Genomic DNA, 7,380 nt, shown 5'->3' on the forward strand with positions numbered 1-7,380 from the left:
GAAATCAGTCTTAAAGGATGGGTTAGATTTTAATAGGTAGATACTTAGGGACAAGTTACTTTGAGTTAGAAGTTGTTTATAAACCTCATAAAAAAAAAAAAAAAGAAAGAAAGAAAAAGGAAGTGTTGAATACATTCACATAACTGAACATAGTTTTCCTAAACTAAATTGCATGAGCATGAGAGTAGCAGTAACAAGGGATGAGGTAGGGGATATGTTTATCTCAGGAACTGTGCCCTAAATTTCACAGTGTTCATTACCCTTATTATAAATAATCTGTAAAAGTTCCTTTATTCTCATAATATGGTTCTTAAACAAAAACCTACATTTTCATATGTTTCTATTCCCACTGTGTATTACAATGAGTCATGCTGGCTACAAAGCCAGGTTGAATTACCCAGTCAGACCCATGCAACTCCTGAGAATGTATGTGTGTCATTGTTTCGGTTTGCTAAAGCTGCCAGAATGCGATACCAAAAACGGTTTTGCTTTTTCAGTGGGAATTTATTAGGTTACAAATTTACAGTTCTAAAGTCATGAAAATGTCCAAGTTAAGGCATCAAGAGGAGGATACCTTCTCTGAAGAAAGGCCAAGGGCATCTGGGTTTCCTCTGTCACATGGGAAGGTACATGACTGGCATCTGCTGATCATTCTTTCCCAGGTTTAGCTTCTGGTTTCAGTTGCTTCCACCAAAATGTCTCTGGGCATTTCTCTCTTAGCTTTTCTGAGCTCTCTGAGTTTCATCTGTCCTTTATCCTCTCATAGAGGACTCTAGCAAGGGGATTAAGACCCACTTTGAATGGGCTGGGTCACATCTCCATGGAAACAACCTAATCAAAAGGCCCCACCCACAGTAGGCTAATACCCACAAGATTAGATTAAAAGAATATGGCCATTTCTGGGGTACATAACAGATTCAAACCAGCAAGTCATAAATGATCTAAAGCGTTTACAAGGGCTTACTTTTCATGCTGATGCCATTTTATGGAGGACCATGAAAGACCACTGAGGAAAGCCCTTCTATGTACTAGGGTTGGGAGGGGTGATCAAAGCCTCAGAAAGTGTTTGCTAGCGCTACCTTTAAGATAGAATCAGTTGCAGGAAACAATTTTAAAGACATGGTTTTGTGTTACTGCTTACAAAAACACAAACTTTATGAAATAGAGCCATGGTTAACTACAAGTGCTACAAAATAAACGGAAAATAAACTGGTGTGGGCTTTCTTTCATAAAAGTAGAATCTACTCAAGTATTTGTAGGATGACAGAAATGAGACATATAGATTTCCCTATCAATTGCCCTCCTTTTTAAAAAGAATTCCTGGATATGGTAGACAGATTTACTCACCTTGAATTTCTCCTTTCTTCAAAGTGAGGAGTGGATTCTGGGGCAAATTACATCTGCCAATCATATGCATAAGTGTAAGTTTTAGAAGGCAAAAGCCATCTCCCTGTCCCATTTTGTCAGCTTTTTGGAACACAGTGGAGGAACATAAGATTTCTCTGTAGCAGTGGAGCAGCGACTGTCTCTAGCTCTGTTCTGCCCAGTGTATTTTCAGTAGCCACATGTGCTACTGAGCACTTGAAAGGTGGCTAGTCTAAATTGAGAGGTTTGTAAACACAGTACTATGGCATAAAATACATGACAGATTTTAAAGTCTTAGTACCAATAGTAATAATAAATTATTCCATTATTTTTATAGAATTATATTTTGAAATGCTACTATTTTGGTTAAATAAAACATTAAAATTAATTTAATCTGTTTATTTTACCTTTTTAAAAATAAAGCTAATTATTTCATTTCAGTGTTAATAATAGGGTGGTATATGGGAATCCTATATTTTATGCATCATTGTTTTATAAACCCACAACTTTCTAATAAAAAAAGGCAACCAGAAAACTTAAATTTACAAATGTGCCTTGCATTATATTTTATTGGGCAGCACTGCTCCATTTTCCTGTTGGTAGAGAGAACATTATGGGGGGAAGCAGCTGTGTGGCTTCCCTACCCAGCTTCCTAGTCCCTAGATGGCAGTTATGGGGTTCCATTCTCTAGCATCTTGATTGCTCAGAGGCTGCTGCAGTGGGTTCTGATTCTGGGGTACCCTCGGTGGCAGTCTCAGAAGTAGTAGCTCCCCTCCCGGGTCGGTCCTGTATTGTTCTAATGGTCTTCCCTCCAGGTCTTGCTTATAGTCCACTTCAATCCTTCCAAATAGTTTGTTAAACCCAGTCCACTATATTAAATTTGATGTTCTTGTTTAAAATTCTTAATGTGCTCTTTGTTTGTCATGCTGCATCATGACTGATAAAAAGGGAAACATTTTATATAGGAGAAGGAACAATTTCCCCCAGAAATATTTCAGTTTAGGTTTTCTTTTTTAAGTGCAGAAAAAAAAATATCTATTCTAATGACAAATGCTCTGAAGCCATGGGAATGTCCCTAGTGTATGTCACCAGGGCGTGTGTCCTTCCTTCTTCCATGAATATAGTGCTGTAACACCTGAATTTGAATATTCCAGATAAGAAACAAGCCTTGAAAATCCAACAAATGATTTATTAAAAAAAAAAAAATACCTTCCCCAAGTGTATTAGTTTCTCGGCTGCTAAAACAAATACCACACAATGGGCTTGCTTAATGACAGGAATCTGTTGGCTCATGGTTTCAGAGGCTAGAAGGCTTGCTTCCTCCCAGGGTTGGTGTCTTCTAGCTGACCAGCCGTCTTTGGGGTTCCTTGGCTTTTCTGTCTCATGGCAACGCACATGGCGGCTTCCCCTTTCTCTTCCAGGATCCGTTGACTTCCAGCTTCTGGCTGCTCCCCAGATCTTCTTCTTCTCTGCCCAATTTCCTTTGCTTATAAGGATTTCAGCCACATTGGATTAAGGTCCTTCCTCTTTCGGTGTGGGCACATCTTAACTAATAATGTCTTCAAAGGTCCTATTGACAAATGGGTTCTCACCCATAGGAATAGGGGTTGGAACCTAAACATGCTTTTTTTTGAGGGGGGGACATGATTCAACCCCCCATACCAAGTAACAGTTTTTAGAAATGGAATTTAAAAGAGAAGATTGCAATAAAGGAAAAAGAAACAAGACAGCATCACTCTGAGACCATGAACAATTCCCTGGTTAAATCTAATTTCCATGATAAGGGCCTACAAAATTACTTGCTGTTTTTCTCATTTGCAGCATATCTGGAGGGCATCAAATGGTGACCTCCCTTGCCATCTTCCTGCATTTGTGTTGTAAAAGTGTTTTATGAATCTGCCTGGTTATCACTGGGATCATTCTGTTTTATATAGAGGTTGTTGCCTATTTCCTAGACAGGATTTGTCCATGCAGTACTACTGGGCATTCAGCGATGATATCACAGCTTCAGAAAATCGCTGCCCTCACCGTTGTATCCCTCTAGGTTTCTTCTGCAGTCATAGAAAGTGTATGTGCTATCCTCAGCAGTGCAAGATTTTAGATGTAAATTAATAAAGCACCAGCCTCTGTCCAATAAAGAAGTGGACAAATTGTTTAAAACCAAAACAGGTGCAATAATCATTTGGACACACACACACACACACACACACACACACACACACACAGTGTATTCCTTTAAAATGAGTTCATTTGTCACCTATCCTATCATTCCATGTGTTTGACAGTGCACCAAAGTATCTTTTAAACAGTATTCAGTAAAACAGAGATATGAATTACAGAACAAGATTTTTAGGACCTTGTGCTAGTTTCAATCTTGCATTTTAAATTTAATTAACCTGTAATTCAGATGCTTAAATATCTTGGCATGGCTTTCAAATGCAGCGATGTTATGATAACAGTGAATATATTGCATAAGCACAGACAAGAAATAGAAAGCCATGCTTCTGTTGAAGGTGCAGGGGATGCAGCCTGCTTTGTGACTCAGGCCTGGGCTCAGCTTACTTTTTGCCTGGGGAGTTCTGAAGTTATCTGATAGATTTAGAGATGTAGGGTATTTTGCATTTGATTATTGTCTGGAAATCCAATCATAGACCTGGAATGAAGCAATAGATTTGCTTACAATGTGGAAGGCAGAGAAAAAGAGGAAAAGGAGAGGGGGGAGAGAAAGGACATAAAGATGAAACATTGAAAAATGTAGGGGAGTTAAGGAGAAAGGAAGGAATATCTATTAGAAGAAATAGGAGAGAAAGTAGAAGAGAGAAAAGGGAAAAGGAAATTGGAGTATGAAAAGCGAATATAGCAGGAAATTTGTGGATGATTAATTTTTGTCAAACTAATAAGTCATATGCTGTGTTCTTTTCACCCCATATGGACCAGTAAAAACAAAGACATCTGATCTTGAATTATGTCATCCCCATATGAGAAACAAAAATTCACAAGGAGGTGTGACAGAATGGAACCCATTTTCCACTTCAATAACCGCACAGATCTTACCCTGGACAAATCAGAAGAACTGGAAGAGAGGCAAAGAAACACTGGAGACATTAAGAGAAGGAATCAGAAACTAACAACCACCACCTAGGGCTCAACCTGGGAGAGGGAAAGAATACAAGGGAAATCTTTTAAGGTTTAAGAACAGAACAGATCTCAGCAAGTGCATTTAATTCCTTCTCAAACCTGTATTTTCATTATCTCTACAGTACTCCCATCTCTACTCACCCATCCTGGGCAAGCACCAGCATTTCCTGTGTAAGCCAGAACAACGGCCTAACTGGTCTACCCTTTCAGCGTTTGCATCCTTTATCGTTCTCTACGATACAGAGTACTCATCTTAACATCTGTGTCAGATGGAATAATTCCTATTCTTAAAAACTTTCAGTAGATTACCCCTATATTGAGAATAAACTCTAAACTTCTTTTCTTTAGCCATAATACCTTTCATGAGCTACACTCTCCCCATCTCTCCAAATTCATCCCATGCCTCTTTATACCCAGCTCATAATATTACAGCAACTTGAACATGCCAACCTCTTTCCCACCTCAAGGCCTTTGTTCTTGCTTTATTCCTTTTTGAGTCTTAGCTGAAATGTCATCAGCTTTTGCTGATCACCTCATTCACTATCAGCCCCGGAATCCTTAAAACACTTATTTATAATTTGGGTTTATCTTTCTTCTGTAGGAGAATGTAAGCTCCATAATGACTTGGGTTATTTAGTGCTCATTTCTAATTTTGGTTTGGAGTATGGGTCTTTCACACTTACTGTCTATCGTTTTTACCGTTTGTTTCTTTTTTGTTGCTTGCTTTCTGTGTATTTTTTATAAGCTTTGCTTTTATCTGCTCTAAATGCTGATGATAAGGAACCACTAGAAAATGAAGTTAAAGATTTAGGATAAGTTAAGTGACAACTCAGTAATCTTGAAAAAACAAGGGAGGATGGGATCCAGAGGACAGATGGAATTATTGGACCTGGATAAGAGAGAGAAAATTTCTCCTGTTGCAATATGAAGGAATTTGAAAAAGGAATGTGTAGCCACCATTGTTTTTCTTTTTCTTTCTTTCTTTTTTTTTTTGTTTAGGTTTTAAAACTTTTTATTTGCATATTAAAAAAATTGTGCATTCCAATAATTAAAATCATTTGAACAACAAAAAAAATGGCACTCTGATTAAACTGCATTTTACAGCCTGTAGGGCATCTTGGACCAGCTTTGCTTTTTTACTCAAGATTCACTGCCGTCCCACCCAGCTGCTTCTTTCACCAACATGTAAGTTCTTTCCCTACCCTGCTAGCCAGACAGGCAGATGGGAGAGGCAGGCGCCGCCTTCATTGTCAGTAGTTCTCGATTCTTTGATGTGAGAAGGGGCAGTACAGTCATTTAAATTTGATCCAACCTCTTTGCATCTTACAAAGTTAACAGCTAAAATAAGTAAAATAAGAACACAACGCTTGTGGAATGTACAGTGCATTTTGGCAGCGCACATCTAATTACGATTCACCTGTTTGCTTCTCCTGTTCGATCGTTTCTTTGGAAGGCAGTGGATTTTTCTCTTATATTTCTGTCTTCTTCAATTTCAACTTCCCGAATTTCTCAGTCTCAGCCATATCGGGTTTGTCAGACATGCTTGCAGAGAAAGCTGAGCGAGGCGTGCGCGCGAGAGGAGTCCGGTCTGCAGCAGTGACCGCCGCCCGGTTCCACCACTGGTTTTGTTGATATGAGAAACAAAAAGCTGAGGTAGTTACCAAAATAATATCTATTTTTTTGTGTGTGCACAATCATTGGATAAAAAGCACAATCATTGGATGAAATTGCGAGTCAAATTGAGGGTCTTTCCCTCTTTTCTCATTCATTCCTCTGCCATCACTTTAAAGGCCTTTTGACCCAACTACCTGATAAAAAATGAATCTTAGAAACTAAGTAGTACTAGGAGGAGAGCGAGGACGAGAGTGGACTTAACAGCGGTAAGAAATTAGAAGAGGTAAATGCTCACAAGTTTCCAAGAAGATGGAGGAGCAACTAAACGAAACTATGTGCTAGTAAAAGGTTATGGTCATAGAATAGAATTTTTAAAATAATTCCAAAAATAGGGACTTTTTAGATATGGGCATGTAAGAACATATGGGAAGGAATAGACATCTGAGGTGAATTCAAAGCAAAATCATGGCGTCATGGCATCAAAATCCTCCTAGGCTTTTATGTGATTGATGACCCACGGCCTGAAAAAAATCGTCCATTCCAAATGCAATGCTTCAGGTCATTCAACATCATTTTATGACATCCATAAAATGGGAGATACTGTTTTTAAGAGTCTCACAATAATTTCTTGTTGCATCAACAGTCCCATAGTCTCTCGGAATTGGACAGAGTACGTCACCTAGTGTCACTCCATCCTTGGAGGTGAGATGCCTCACATCTGGACCCAGTGGCTTCTGTCTGACACCATCCTTTTCCACATGGGAAGCTCTCACATGGCTTCTGCTTCAGGCTCCTTTCTGGTGGACTGATCCATTGGCATCATAACTAGTACAAAAGAGATGGTAGCTTTCGCTGAGCAGAACCTGTCTCCCTCCAGAGTAGGTGTCTCCATACCCAGAAAGTCTGGGCTTTCACTTGTTTGGTGCCCCCACTATTCCAGTAAAGCAGAGAGATTCAAAACTACTGACTCCTGGGCAGCACCCCCAATGTTTCAGTGTAATTGGTCTGTTGTGAGGCCTGGTCATGGGGATTTTTAAAAGCATCTCAGTTTATCTTAATGTGTAGTTAATAATGAGGACAATGGACTAAAAGAACACATGCTCAAAAGAGGATGCCTATCTTCAATTCTCTTGAGAAATTGCTTAAGACGTACTTGCCCAATCACATATCCCACTTCTGAAGTTTATGATCTTGAGAAGACAAAGTGGATACAAAAATCTAAAAAAAAAACTAACTTTTTATGGATGGTGATGGGAAGAGCTG

General features: G+C 39.0%; 1 pseudogene; it reads right to left on the bottom strand.

The window, feature by feature from the left end:
* Positions 1-5,909: 5,909 nt before the first annotated feature.
* On the bottom strand, positions 5,910-6,044 carry LOC119528967 (annotated as a pseudogene).
* Positions 6,045-7,380: the final 1,336 nt, after the last annotated feature.

The sequence above is a fragment of the Choloepus didactylus genome, chromosome 3 (assembly GCF_015220235.1).
Source record: "Choloepus didactylus isolate mChoDid1 chromosome 3, mChoDid1.pri, whole genome shotgun sequence".
Taxonomy (NCBI): Eukaryota; Metazoa; Chordata; class Mammalia; order Pilosa; family Megalonychidae; genus Choloepus; species Choloepus didactylus.